Source organism: Myripristis murdjan, chromosome 3 (assembly GCF_902150065.1).
Source record: "Myripristis murdjan chromosome 3, fMyrMur1.1, whole genome shotgun sequence".
In the NCBI taxonomy this organism is placed as follows: Eukaryota; Metazoa; Chordata; class Actinopteri; order Holocentriformes; family Holocentridae; genus Myripristis; species Myripristis murdjan.
The window spans coordinates 1,642,786-1,658,402 of record NC_043982.1 but is presented as its reverse complement, the minus strand read 5'-3'; the positions used below and the strand labels follow the sequence as shown (position 1 = coordinate 1,658,402).

At 41.1% G+C, this 15,617-nt stretch overlaps 1 protein-coding gene across 1 annotated transcript in view; it reads right to left on the bottom strand.

The window, feature by feature from the left end:
* The window catches only part of LOC115356997 (ADAMTS-like protein 3), a 141,761-nt gene that overhangs the window by 47,818 nt on the left and 78,326 nt on the right, over positions 1-15,617 (bottom strand). The window lies entirely within an intron of this gene.

The window sequence follows — 15,617 nt, the reverse complement described above, 5'->3', positions numbered from 1 at the left end:
TGCATATTCAGCGGTTTGTTTGTACATTTTTAACTGCTATGAACACCAGACTTGGTATAACGGGTAAAGTTACGGGGACTGGAATTCAATTTGTTTCGACTCTCCATTCCACCAAAATTTCTAACCTGGCAGGATGACAGATTACAAAAACTCTGTCCAATAAAAAAGACATTTCTGAGTCTGTGCAGCTTTTGTTTACAGGGCTGATCCAATAAGGACTTGATTGCTGTGTGCACATATGACCAAGAAAACTACAAAGCTAAGGCAGAAAGTAAGGGTTCAACAATCTCAATGTGAAAACACTGCAGAGGTAATTCCTGTTAAAGCTTAGCCCAGAACAATGACGGCTTTATACTCATTAAGTAATTTTCACACAAAAGGCCAGACTGAATCCAAACCATACAGATCATTTCTGTGTACAAGACACAGTTACAGTAAACACATTCACAGTGGACTAGCACTGAAAAAGGTCAGCTTTGTCTGTTTTGCATTGCCATGACAGAAAAGAGTGAAAAGACACAAGCAGAGGACAGACCCCATAGACACACATGCATACAGATGACTACTGCAACCGATCTACATTTACTGCGAACAAAAGTTTCAGCCAAAATTTCAATAATGTCAAATGACATTCAAGGTCTGAGAACGTCTGAACCTTTCACAAGCCAGGATGAGTCGGCGGCTCACCGTTACAATTTCGGAGAGCACTGAACCTGTCAAACCTTAATCTTATGCCTGATCTGGGGTGTCTTTGTGGCTCAGCATGCCATGTACTTGTGACACTGTGGGTTCACATCCTCGCTCATCTTTCCTATAAGTCTCCAAGTGGCAAAAAGTCCTATGAAAATGATGTTTAAAAATTGTTCTGACATGAGTGTCTGGCGGTGTAACTCCATCCCGCCTGGGAAATCTAGGGCTTGGCTCTTTGGTGTTATTGGTGTATTGGTGGTTCGAGCATATGTTATCACATCGCCCGCAGGGAGAGGGAACACAGCAGACCAAATAGGAAGCAGAGGATGTATTTAGTGCTGCATAAAAGGAGGACTGGAGTTCCCCAATGAGAGCGAGCACAGAGGCACCAGGACATGGATATCAGCGAGTGGTGTTGTGTTCACGCAGCTCCGGTTCACGGCTAGTTTAGAATAATTCAACAATCCTCAACATGGGGGTTTAGCTTAAGTTGGCAGGGTGGGGAGCCATTAAACGATTGGATTATCCAGCACAGTTTGAGATGCAGAATAACACTCTGCAGTTTCAAATACAGCTTTCAAAGAAATGTATATGCCCCACTCATCCCCTGACACCATTTTTTTTCCAGGCAGGGTGGAAGCAGAAACTCTGATCCATGTAAAGGACTGGACAAACCGATCAGAGAGAAAATGAAATGCTTCTCTACTGAATTCTGACAGTAAATAAGACAACATACAGTAAAGAACATCTGTTAACCTGAAGCTGACCATAGTGAGGAAACAAGCTAGGGCAATGAGAGAGGCAGCCAAATTCAGCAACTCCCAACTGATAACTCACATCATACAGGCTAAGTGCATTTACTCCGACCTGAGCACCAACAAAGCAGTCTGCTTTACGCATTAGTGTTAATGTCTGTAACCACTGCAGCCTCACAGACCACATGTCATAAAACCATATGCTGTGAAATCGATAAACTGCGAAAGAGAGCAAAACAGGCAATAGCCAGCATGATTGCAATTTACAATTTACAAATCTGATCAACTGAATTCTTTATAGGGAGCCTGGAATGCACCTTCATGCACGGAGTTGCTTCCTTTCTCACATTCATCATCCAGCTTACACTCGCATACAGCTCTGTGTGTTTTGAAGTTGTTTCAGCAGAGTTTTAATGTAATAGTTGTCTAGTTGTGAACTGAGGAGCAGAGGAAGAGGTATTCCCACTTGGCCACCAAGAATCTTTAGCCAATTGTTGTTGTTTTTTTCTGATGGAGAATTTTATATAGAGGAAGTTTGTAAAACTGCTTGTATGTACTCTCCACCTTGATTTTTTTTTTTTTTTTTTTTTTTTTTTTGAATTCTGAAATGGCAGGCATTTAGAGGCAGCATGCGAAGGTTATTAAGGCTATTTTTAAAGGAAGTTTAAACCCTCAAAGGCTTTGCAGGCTTAGGCAGATGGAACCATATACTCTGGTTACAATTAGCATCCAACAAATGCAAAAAATCAACAAGTCCCCTCACCCTGCACAGACTGCACAGGCTGTTTGTTCCAACCCTCTAATACGACCTATAGGAGCGTCTCTAATATGACCCAAAGGGCTGTTTCCTGAGCGGGTAAGCACTCTAACCTCTAAAAAGACTTGGTTACAGTTAGGAAAAGGTCAGGGTTAAAGTCATGAAAAGTCAGCTAACATTCGCTAATATTAGCTAGCTGAAAACAAACAATTCACTTTACACAGGATTTGAACTCAGGTGGGCTGAGAGAAGGTCATGTTGATTGACCCGTCCACCACAGCATCAGCCTCCTTAGGCCATCCTCAATACTACACCACAGTGTTGTTATTCCAGGACCACTAGAGGTCACTTAACTTTAAAACATAACTATAGCTCTTCGTAAGCTGCTGTACAAATGACTTATGGGGTCGGGTTTCTCCAAGAAATGTGCCATCTCACCAGTTAATAAGAAGAGATGTACTTGGGTGGCAAGGTCCATAGCTGCAGTTTGTTTGAGAGGTCAGAGCGACAACGCAGCACAAGAATAGCAGTAATGTGCTGTTTGTGGATGCAAGTCCTTCCCTTCCATCCCCGCTGTAGTCTCTTAGATTCTACTTCCTCAAAATTATATCGTCATAATTCTGGCGTGCTAATGGGAACTTACTGTGTGAGGACATTAGTAGGGAAACTAGAAAACAATAAAACAGCACCACAAGCACAACATAAAAAGGGCATATTTGTGTTTATGTGATTTATGGTTGAATCTTCCTTGAAATCTCAACACCCAGCATAAAGGGTGCTCAGTCTTCGGAGTGTTCAAAGGTCGAGTTTTCGGGTAGAAAACGTACTGCTGTCCTGAGTACAGCCATTTGTTATACTGTGTCGTCCCACTGGGATACCGATCACAAACTGAAAAAGTCCATCAGATGACCGGCTGAGAGGCCCGACTGCTGAAGAATGGACTGCCGAAACGCTAAGTGAACCATCACTTCACCTCGTGTGGCCACTGAGCAGCAGCATTACATCATGCCCTTGTGATACTGTGATCTGTGTTAGACAAGTAGCCAAGCATAGGCGGGACACCCAGCCTCCCCCACCTTTCCCTTATCTTATCTTGTGCGTTAAAAGCTCAGATGAAAGAGGAGGAGTGCAGCGGAGAGAGAGAGGGAGTTTGAGTGAGAGCGGGTAAAGGAGAAAGAGAGAGAGTTTTCCTGGCTGTATGTCACCAAAAATAGGAAAATTGGCTTCCCCTGGGTCAGTGATGTCACCGCAGACCCTCTGGTGCCAGAGAAAGAAGGAATCTTATGCTGGCTCTGTGTGTGTGTGTGTGTGTGTGTGTGTGTGTGTGTGTGTGTGTGTGTGTACATACAATGAAGTACTTATGGAAAATAAGTCCAAGAACTGAGCCTTCCGAAGTGCTTTTAAATTGTGCCCCTCAACCCGTGTGTCACCAGACCAATAGGCAAAGTATGTATTTATACAATTCAGAAAATCTGTTTTTCCTGGAAAGATGCGAGCACAGCCCCTCCACCAAAACATTTCTTGCAGTGTCAGTAAAACTCAGCACGCAGGAACAAACTCTAATTCCTCTGACAATGTTATTTATGCCTGGTCAACCAGAATTAACATTTCTGACATGCCTCCGCAGGTTTCATTTCACCCTGCTTTCCAGACCGGGATCACTGGCTGACCTTGGGGCTGGCAGAGCGAAACCCGTTGCAGGCTTCAACTTTGCCCCGCCGTGCCCGCATAGACCGGATCGATTCTGGTGTTTTGGACTGTTGCGCTGCGGTAAACTCTGTATTCAGTTGCTTTTGTCTGCCTCCTGCATCCAAAGAGACAGACCAAACCACTAGAGAGGAATTAGACACGTTAGCACTCCACTAATAGGATGAAACCACCTTTTGTTGTTGGGCTCAGCCGGCCAACAGCCATCACAGACCTCCAACAGTAATAACATCGGTATGAGGAGAATCTGTCCAGCCAAGGCTTTTCTGGCCCAGACGGCTGGCCTGGCCTATTGTGTGAGCTCCACATAGTTCAGTATCAGCAATCTGTGTCCACTCTGACAACCTAGATGACCAGCCCTGCCCATCAAAACACCAAGGCGAGGATCAGTACGGAGCCTGGGATGACAGGAAGATCAAATATACTGGATATATACGTACATATGTCTCCAACACACGATTCACTATATCAATGGCACGAGTATTGCGTTAGAACAAGACTGACCTTGTACGCTCGTTTTGATTAAATTGAGGGCACAAGATCCATCTTTACCTCATTTCATCTTTACCTCATTTCATACTCATACTCTCATTTTCATGAACAATTTAAAACAAACAACAACAAAAAAAGGAAATAAAGTGAATTTTATTCAGAGTAAAACCTTACAAAACAAAAGTCTGCCCATGGGCTCCTGGATTTCAAAAGGTTAAGAAGAAACAGCTGACAGACTGTCAATATGCAACATGAAGGCATGTTATGCAGTATTGATCAGAAAGATGTTGCTGCAGATCCACTTTTATTTATTAACCCATTATGTGCTCAGGTTTTTCTATTCACACTCTTATGATGCAAGTCAAATATATATTTTATACATTGTGCAGAGGAATTGATACTTCATAATCACAAAATGTATTTTTCTCTACAGGAAGGCAACTGCCAGGCCCCATAAACTAGAGACGAAGTCAACAATTCAATTCCATTTCTATGATTGTAACTACTCTATTCATTCATTCATTCATCCAGTCATTCATCCAGCCATTCATCCAGCCATCCTTTCATTTATTGATTCATTCAATCATTTATTGATTCCTTTATTTTTTCCCATTCAGCCAGTAATCCCAAATTGAATCACAGATTTCCTCTTTGTCTGAGAAGCCATGGAAACATGTACAAGTGTAAATCCTATTAGGTTACTTCACACTCAATCTCCTGCAGAGTTTCAGGGCTGGTAAACAGACTTGCATCACTTGTTTGGTTGTAGCGGCTCATACAGAGTGAAAATAGCCAGCAGCATTAATCTCATCTTGTGCTCTGATACGAGACTGTGTCTGATGTGATTACAAAACATGCCTGCCTCTTGATGTTACTGTGTGCGGATACGATCTGCTATTTATGAAGTCAGTCAAATGTATTTTCAATTAGCCCGCACACATATAGGTCCACTTGTGCCTTTATTTGCCATCTATCCACATGACCAGCACAAAATATCCTGGACACATGTTTCAATACTGGGGAGTTTCCCTTATATCATTATGTTGTTTTAGTCTGATATTTTATGAGTCCTGGTATCTGCAACTATACCAGTATGTCTATACCAGTACGTCCGCACCAGAACTTTCTTCTTTACATGACAGGACCTCAATCCATCTTCTATCCCTTCACCAGATCCATTCTTCTTCTGGTGCATTCACATAAAGCATTTGCCATATTGCAGGACATCCCAAACAAGAGAGCAAGTGGACTCTAGAAGCCCTCAACAGTGAGTGTGCATCACTGCTGTTTTGCCATACACCACAACCCCTGCAGCATGGAGAAAACATCTTGCACATGTAAGTTCCCTGTCGCCTAGTTTCATTTTTTTGTATAGCGCATAGATTTCTTCCTCCTCCTCTGAGCAAAAAGCCTTTAAAAAATGTGTGAAATGTGAAATTTTTTTATGGTTATGGAACACTGGTGTGAATATTTCTTGGATAGTGGAATAAATGGAATCCAGTGGCTGGATAAAAGGTAGGAAAAATGATATTAGAGTTCAAAAATACGACTGCTTGCTTTAGGGAAAAGATTTGCAGAGAAGTAAAGTATATACAATTTGTTGATATTACACAAAACATACAAAACACGGGTATGGTCCTTTCACATTCGCTATTCAGAGTCATTGGGACTAGGCAACTCATAAGAACAACAAGGTGAGCAAGGCATCCTTGAGTAGCCATGGAAACAGCTCCTTCCTGCTTCTGTTGGAGGGTGTCCCACGGTGACCAGTTCATTTACACCCTTTGCAAGGAGACCCCTTCACAGCTGTGAGCGTGCCTTCAGTTGTAGTGACACTTTACGCTGAAGTGATAGCATGCAGGGAACCAATTGAGCAACAGCCTTAGTATCCTCTCCTGCTCTCTGCCTGACTCTTGAGTATTTTTCCAATCAGACTGGAGTGAGGACAGCCCTTCCTATTGTAAAGAAAATGCCACTTCCTTTGTAAAACCAAGGGCTGTGCAAAACCCCTTCTGGCAAGACAAACAGGCAGGTGAGCAGTAAGAAAAACTGGGTCAGTTTGGTGACTGTGGAATGTTGTCAGTTATACAATAGAGGTTTCTGTTCAAGCAATCGGATTGGTGTTATTTACTGTAGTATCATGGGAGCTGCATCACTTAATCTGTATTATTCCACTACAACAGCTGTCAAACTAACAGCTGATTAGCTATCACCTACAGGTGATTCTGTTGCTGTTAAGCTGGCTAACAACTGACAACAGCTAAATAAAACAACATTCTCTGTCTTGCTAACAATGCATATGTTCCCAAATCGAACGTTTGGTTTGGATTATGGGACCGAAGAAGAAAACAAAAACAATCAAAACGTTACCGTTTAGCGTTTAAACCCCTTCTCACGTACCGTCACAGAACATGAGGAGCATAAAGACAGACGGTATGGGCCCTCCACTTTCTTAACAGCTGCTTAGGGTTAGGGGCCTCAGTATGGCCATGTTGGCCCCTCCAACTGTCCATTCTTTCAACACTTTTGTCCAAGGCAAAATATCTCAAAATCCATTGTGTGGATTAGACTACCAAGAAATTTGGTGAGAACAATCTCCACAGAGGATGAACCCTGCCACTTTGGTGACCTTATGACCTTTCTTAGAATAGAATAGAATAGAATAGAATAGAACAGAACAATTCCAATGTATGCACACAACGACAATAAAGGATTCTATTCTATTCTATTCTATTCTATTCTATTCTATTCTATTCTATTCTATTCTTATAGCACCAGCCTCAGGCCAAAATGTTTAATTTGCATACAAGATATCGCTAAATTTTTCAGTGATGTACCCCCAATGAAATATTTTTTTTCAGCCAAGTACCCCCTAACCAGCGCAAAGCATTTTTGGTGGGGGTTTTGCAGGATGATGAAATTGAATACTGAATATAAAATTCAATTTATGAACTTCCATTTATATTTTAATACATATTTATTAGGCTAAATAATGATTTTTTAAGGAACCTTGCATGGATGCTATTTTTTAAAATATATATTTCTTAAAATCTCACATACCCTCATTTGAGAAACAGTGCTCTAGAGCCACCCTTAGGCTAAATTGTGAAATTTGATATCTCAAAATCTGTTGGGCGGATTGCCATGAAATTTGGAAAGCACATTCATGCTCCCAAGAGGATGAACCCTATCAAAGTTGGTGACCTCATGGCCTTTCCTCAACCACCATCCTTTATGTGTCTGCTTTGTTTGGAATAAAAAGAACTGGATAGTGAACATGGGCAGTGACAGCCACCATGGCTAGTTAGTTAGTTATTTGTTTATTTATTTCGAACATGTAACATGAGAAAAACAAACAAAACCATAAAAATACACAATATCACAATATAAATTAGGGACAAAAAACTACTACTACTACTTATAATGGTAAAGATACCATATTCGAAAAGGAGCAGGAAGAAGTAAAGCTTACTTAATCCTACCTTTTGTTCATACTTCATAATTACCTGAACAACCTTAAGTTATTTACTGCTTTATGTGTTAACCTGTCCATTCAGCAGGTATAAGTAAGCAATAATCAGAAAGCATTTCATTATGATTAAAAAAAAAACAAACAAAAACAAAGCCCAACATAATTTTAAAATAAACCCGCTCAGAGAAGTGCTCTATGGTGTGTGTCAGACGAATGTTGCAGATAAAATCTTGATTTAATACTTTAAATAGAGATTTTTAGGATACAGTACTGCAACAAATGACTTTTAAGATCTTTTCCCCCTCTTGCAGCATAGCTCTAAAACCTGGATCCGCTCAGCTGCTATGACCTGTTGTCTTTCATTCATGTGGCTGGCAGGTTGGACTCTGCACTCATTATAAATGATTAAGCTCATTCCCCGGCTGATTGCATTGGAGGCCTCACACTAGGAGACTGGACCTCAAAATACCACAGAGAATTGTTAAAACCTACTGTACCAGCTTTCATCGACAGTATCCTGAGCTGCCCATACAGCATGTTCAGCTGTTTATCATGCTTGTGAGAGCAGTGTTTACTGAGCACAGCCAATAACAGGGAGCTCTGCATTCACAAGCCTACCAGTCTTCAAATGTAACCTGACAGTGACATCATGTATAGCAACAGGACAAATAATAACAACCTCTAGATGATCTAATGGCTATGAGAGAAAAAAAAGCAGTGGATATTGAATCACACCACCAACAGATATAAAACATTCAAGAGCTACAACATATTCACCAACCCACTGCTGTGTGCAGTGGGAAAGGGACATATTTTTTATAAAGTATCCAATGGTTTCTTTCAATCTCTCCCTTTAACTCTTATTCTTCCTTTTTTTCTAGTGCTTGCTCTTTCATGAGGTTTTCTTTGCTTGTAATTTTTCGTCATCCAGGAATTGAAGCTGCTATTGTTGCACTCTAAGCTGCTGAGGAAAGAAGTGTCAGCTAAATGCCTAAAATGTAATTGTATAAATGCATGCTGTCATTGTGTTAAATGTCTGTTTTTTTTTTTTTTCACAGGACTGCACTGAAAATTGATTATTTAATTGTTATGATTTTCCCCCCGGTACTCCTGTCCAATTATTCTACTGCTGAGTAAAGAGGGCTGATCACTTTTTCAGCATGTCAGGCAGATCTCTTACTCCATTACTGTCCAGAGGTGCTAAAGAAGTCCTCCCTCTCCTTTCAGATACACGTTAACTTGTTCACTGCATGTGTGGGTCAGTGGGAAACTGTGCCTGGTTGTGTGCATGCGTGTGTATTAGGGCAGGGGTTCTCAAACTTTTGTGGCCCTGGAGTGGTCCAAATTTTCCGGGGACCGGGAAAATGGATAATTCCTGCTTCCCTAAAGACAACAGGCCAATGTGCCTGATAAAATCTCTCATGTCAAAGAAACATGCTGAACTATTGTTCTAACTGCCACCTGACGAAATAAACAGTGAAGAAATCAGTCCCTGTGCGTAGCTGCTGGCCAACCAGCCAAACAAACTCCGCTGTGCTCGTCCTCTGGCGCTTTTTTACAACCACATGGAGTGACAGCGGGGACGGCCAATCACACATTAGCAAAAAAACGGCAGAGTCAATCGATGAGCGACATTAGGTTACAGGCAGGACCTCTAGCAGAGGCCAACTGTTAGCCCTTTCTGTACCATAAGAATTGACTAGACACTGATGGACTTGAGTGTTTGTTGTCGCTGTTATTTGTGAAGCCGTGCGAGCGCCTGTGAGGTGTCATACCAGATTGCCTGATGTGTAATCACATGAGTAAGCTCCCCAAATCAATCATGGAAGACACTTAAAAATGAACAGTATTTATTTCACAATTCCCCCCCCAAAAAAATTTGAAAAAAATAAAATAAAATAAAAAAATACATTTCCGTGAATTTTTTCACGGACCCCACTTTGAGAACCGTGGTATTAGGGAATGACCAGTCAACGGTCTCTGCTGATTATTTTACTTTATAACATACAAACAACCAATTTTTTTTTCTTTACCTAATATAATAATATTAATTACACACTTGTTAATTCAAACCAAGGATTATGTTGGTGGGTCCAATAGGTCTACAGTAAATTTTGACACAGAACATTTCAAATTTACTGCAAAGGAATAGCAGCCCTAAACACCAAGTCGTTATCAGAATCTGCCCTGACAAATCAATCATTCTATCTGATATGTATGTGTCTTGGATCCACAATACAGATCTCCTGTCTTGCTTCTGTTCACTAACGCTCAAAGTTAGCTCAAGTGGAGGGTAAAAAAAGAACCGAAAATGTGTAGTGAAAACTCACGTTTTCAAAATGTCTCTGAAAAACCCCTCCTCGTGTCAGGGGATGAGATTCAAGGCCAGAATCTGTCAGTGAAGAGCCTGAACAGTTTCCAGCCCTTTTTTAAAAGGTGACTTTCCACTGATTGCTGTATATGTTAAAAACATAGATGTTTGTATCCTGGAAATATGACTTACTCTTTTAAACGCAGCCAGCAAATACAGTTAATGACCTCAATAATATGCCACCCTCTACTTATGGTACTACTTTGCGGTATATGCCAACAGTGATTATATAGGAGCAGATGACATATTTTTCAAATTGCAGATTATCTCATTTTGGAAAGTAACTGTTTGTTCCCAGTTTGATGCCAAAACATCAGCAGGTTCCTAATCCAGAAAGCTCCACTCATTACTCTCCTTGACGTGTGGGAAAACGCTTTAACATTCTCTTTTCAAGAGATGATGATTTTACTATGCTGTACTGGCTCTGACAGACAGATGGATTCGATTACAATGCGCTGCAGGGTCGATCTTATACAAGGTTGGAGCAAAGCTGCAATGCCTACAGCAAATTAATTCTACCCAGGTCTCTGCCTATGAGTTCCCCTCACTGGGGAAGCACTGATACCGTAGCCACTTTAAGATATCGGACTGACAACAGGCTAAAGTAGAATAGCACTGCTGGAGAATTTTCCCCCAGCACTAAATGCTGACATCAAATATAAGAAATCCAAGAAAAGAGACTTTACCTCCTTCCATTTTCTGCACAAAAGCCTGTGAGAGCTATCTATTAGAAGAAAATGGATTACATGTCAGTCTTGTGCTGTCCAGTGTTGCCAAAGTAATGGTCGACACAACTATTTTGACATGGATTAAGTAAGTTTGAGAGATCAATCATAGGGGCACAAACCGTATGTTTAAAACTGCCTCTTTAAGTAATTATTATCTTTGTACAAACACAAAAAGTGTGTGAATTTGGCGTTGATATACATTCAAACCTTTATCTACAATAGTGATGAATGATGAATGTTACAAATTGATTTGGGGCACGCTAGTGGCTCACCGGTTAAGCGCGTGTACCATGTACCAGGGCTTGGTCCTGATCGCAGGTCCTTTGCTGCACGTCATCCCCTCTCTCTCCCCTGCCTTTCCTGTCTATCTTTACTGTGACTGTCAAATAAAGCAGAAATGCCAAAAAAAAAAAAAAAAAAATCTTAAAAAAAAAAAAACTAACTAATTGATTTCTCAGACATTAATATTTAAATGACAGTGCAGTGCATACAAAGTTGATGAATGACTGAACGTAAGCTATTCACAAACTGCCCCAGAATACACTACAGCATGACAAACAATGATGACAAGAAGGCAACAAATACTTAAAGTCTATCACTCGTAATGGGTGAATACCACTGAAAAATGTAATGAAGGTCTATTGGCATCATTGGTGCTTGCAACATGAATTTGATATTTGATGTAAATGATGGTCGCATAGGCATAGCTTCATAAACATGACTGTTTACCACCGCCTTTCACCGCCCTGGCTGTAACGTAATAAGCACATCAGCACATCCAAATAGAGTGAATCTGCGGAAACACAGTGTTAACATCACTTGACCAATCAAAATGCAGCTGGAACTGAGGAGCATCACCTGTAGTCAGCCGTTACACTGCGAAAAAAAATCTTCTTAACAAGTCACTAAGTCTGATCTTCACTGCTCAGATCTTGTTTTCTTTCAAACAGAGTAAAAAATCTGTCAGTGAGATGAAATAATCCCGCTTGTTTGCATCCCCCAGGCTACGCTGGGTTAAGTTAGCCATCCTGCTAACTGCTAACAGTCTGCTAAGGTAGAGAAACAGGGCTGTGGTCAGGTGTGGCTCACATTACCTTAGCAAAGCCCCCAGCTGTACCGTTAACTCTTGTTTTGGCTGTTTTATGAATCCAACACAATAACTTTGTGTTTGTGTTTGTTAAGCTCAGGTAACATTCATGTGTGTGGGACACACAGGTGGATCAGAGCACGAGTGCTTTTGTGCAGTCTCTGTGGTCTCTGCTGCAGGGACCCCAGGCACAACGTTTGACCAGGGAGGGTTTTTTTTTTTTTTTTTTTTTTTTTTTTTTGGAAAGGAAGCAGCATAAATCTGTGACAACACCTCAACATATAGAGAAATTTCCCTCATGTCTCTGGAGACAGAATTATTGGGTCCAATGGCAGCATTTACTTCAACTACGACTGGCTGGCTTGCATTTGGGGGCTGGGACTTAGGATCGGTCAAACCACTCGCCTACCACAACAGGTATAGAACATTCAAGACAGATAAGCTCGGCTAGAGAACAATCACACCTAGAGGAAAAAAAAGCAAGCTTGCCCTCTCTATTCACCAGGACTCGCTCAGCGGACACAACAACACCGGATGAATTGGCTGCTTGATGTATCATAAAAGTTCCTCATTGTGAACTCATCTAGTCTTGAAATAAAATCGAAACGTCCGAGACCAAGTCAAAACTGGATAAAATGGGAGGCAATTCCGATACCGAGAGTACAACAACACAGGCACTTTAGATTGTTAATACTCAGGGAAACTCACAATAAGAATTGGCAGTAATCAGCATCCATGCAGTACCAATCTTGTAGCCAGCAGATTGTAGCACTTCTACTGGACTTTTCCTCCATCTTGCAGGTTACTGAGCAGGCAGAGGGGCTTGCTGGGCTGCTTCTAGCTGTTTTGATGAAAGCACTGGGCTCATTACCTGGATGACAGGTGCCAAAGGAGCTCAGCATTCACACATGGATGCACACATGAACAGTTACACAAGTGCACACACACACACACACACACACACACACACACACGCAGAAGGCTCTGTCCTGGTTCCTCAGCTGCAGCCCTGCCAAAGCAAACAGCTAAGCAAGAGACTGACAGCTCTGGTCTGCCTTAGTCCGCTTGTCTCATCATGCTCCTTTTACAGCCAGGAAGACACACACATCCACACGCAAACATCCACACACACACAAACACACACACACACACACACACAAGCAGGTACACATGCACTCATATCACAAAAAGTGTTTGTGGTTTTTGCAAAACACCATAAAATATTCATTGGATTGCTGCCAGTAATAAAAAAGTGAGAAAAAAAATAGGTGAAATTCTCCAGCGGAAGCCATACATAACTCACACATCAAATGGGCAATTAAGCAGAAAATATAAGCACTTTATGCAAACAGTATAAATCATTTTCTGCTTCCTAATCAACATTTAATCCCTGGTCTCTTGGGCAGCTCTAATATCAAATCCTCACATAACTCAAGCCTGGCTGGTCCAGAAGTCTCTTCGAAACAAATACATGTTCAGCCCAAATTCAACTTAACTACAATTCAAATAAGATCAAGGTTCAGATTCTTCTGGGAAAGACAGCCAAGATCTTCTCTGCAGGTTGAGACCCTGGTCACCACCTCCTCCAGCCCTGCCTCAGGGTTGAACCACGAGAGCTGCGAAACAGCCAAGGGATTTGAGGTTTGTAAGATGAGGCATCTTCCTGGATCCTTTCTGACTTCCTGATCCACGGCACCAGCCAATTCAGTTCATTATTCTCTCCCCAAGAGACATATCACGTATCAGCCAAATCTAATAAAGCACTGACTCTTAGAGGAACCACAAGACAACCGTGTCTTACCAGCAGCGTGATTAAAATGTCAGAGTTTTTAGCAAGACATTGAAGCTTTTAGCTGACTGCTAGTCATTCTAATGGTGACTTTATTTTTCTACTGCAGCAGTTTGATACTTTGCTCAATAAAAAGCTTGAACCTGTGTTATTTTCCTAAGGCTTTAACAATAAAACGTGGTCTTGTGTGACATTACATTAAATACATTTGTGTTTCTAAACCAATGAGTACATGTGTCCTTTGTGCTGCTCTTTTTTTGAAAAAAGTCAACTCAACAAAAGCTTATCATTCTTCTCTAGCCTATATTTGTCTACTCTAAAAACTGGGGATAAATGGACCTCGGAAACAGCAGTTCAGCAAGAACATTCAGCACAGGCAGGCACAAGCACTTACACAGGGATATTCTGAGGAAAGTACAACAAGGTCGAGAGGGTTTGGGTCTGGAACAAAGTAGCACCATTAGGGAAGAGAAAGATAGTAGTAGAACAAATACATCACAGTACATCGCCAGGAGAAATTGGAATAGTGTGCCAAGCAATTGCTCAAATTGAGCGGGGACAACAGATGAACTGGGAAAGAGTACAGAGGAAGAAGCATAGCTGGAAATAACGTTGAAGTGTGGAGGCGTCAAACATTAGATTAATTATGGAGGGACATATGATGTGTTTCGAGCACCCCAAACTGTCAAACTACAGTGAATAATTTACACAATATATTGCAAAAATATCAGCATCACAATATCAATGTGTTTGATATGGCAAAAATTTCATTAAAATTATACAATATTTGTTTATGCTTTGAAAATAATAGGCACAACCATGCGCTGAAATATCAGCAGCCTAACTGTGCTGTTTATTGATAAATCCATGGTGCTGTCCCTGGTGCTGAAATCTTTTTTCCCTCAGTCCAACCCTTCTGCCAGTTTTGTGATATTCTCTAAACTATATGCTATAGAAGCTATGCACTATAGATACTCCATTCTATACTGCATTGTAGCCAATACTGTCACCTTAATTATCAAAGTAGCAACCTGTCATCATGGAAGAGCAAGAGGATCATAGAGACACATTACTGCTTCTTGTGTTCCTATAATATTCCTTGAAATATTTCTATGATCACTCAGTAGCATGTGCTGCTGAAAATACACCCCAGACCAAGCCACCTCTATAAGAAAATGTTTTAGGGAAGGTAAGCTTACATGACATTTGAAAGGCTCTAAATTATAGGGAGTGAGATGATGATTTGTTAACTATGAAAAGAGCATCAGTCAGGAATCACTCAGCTGATGATACTTATAGGGTTTTGTGACTGAGCTAGATTTGCTCTTTTGTTAAAATCTGTTTGGGACAAATGAGACACCTCTAAGAAGCGTCACAATCTCTGTCCATTCACAGCCCATCCCCAGAAAATCTCTGCCTAGTCTACCTTAGCTGTCTTAATGTAGCTTAGCTTAGTGTTGCTATGGCTTGCCAGTTCCTATTCCCTGATTGCAGTGGCATCGGTGCCACACGCACGAGTGTGCATGAGGATGAGAGCAACTTGGACAAGGTACTAAATCTTAGGTGGGTATTAAAGCTGCATGAGTTCAAATTTTTCACAAAAGTTACCTGCACAAGCTTTTTGAAAACTGCATCATTCATGCCATATCATCTTGTTACCATATCCAAAATCTTAGACAATATATAGTCTTATGTCATGATATCAATATGATATTGACACTGTATGTGCCAGCCTTAGTCCAAACTATGATAATCTAGGACAAATATTA